Here is a 336-nt window from a genome sequence, read left to right as displayed (position 1 = left end):
TTCACCTGCTCCAGTGTTTGGGGGACTGGCGGGGACCCCCACCTTTGCATGGCATGCAGTGCCCGTGTCCCCGCCCAGGCTGAAAAGGGGCAGGGGTGCAAAAGCCACTGCCACCTTGGAGAAGCTCTTTTGCATCTGAAGCCACACTTTCAGCCCAACCTAAAATAAAATCGGTGGCTGGTCCCCTATGTGCCCAAAACACCCAAATCTAGACCTAAAGTATCGCACAGAGCTGTTTCTCCATCCTCTTGCTGACCCATGGGCTGCAAGGCGACCTGGCTGGCAACCTGGTCCCTGGCCATGGCCCTGCTGTGGCCACGTGGGTCTAGGGGGGTG

The sequence above is a fragment of the Egretta garzetta genome, unplaced genomic scaffold (assembly GCF_000687185.1).
Source record: "Egretta garzetta isolate BGI_Z169 unplaced genomic scaffold, ASM68718v1 scaffold27, whole genome shotgun sequence".
NCBI classification, from domain to species: Eukaryota; Metazoa; Chordata; class Aves; order Pelecaniformes; family Ardeidae; genus Egretta; species Egretta garzetta.
Note: the sequence above shows the minus strand (reverse complement) of the source record.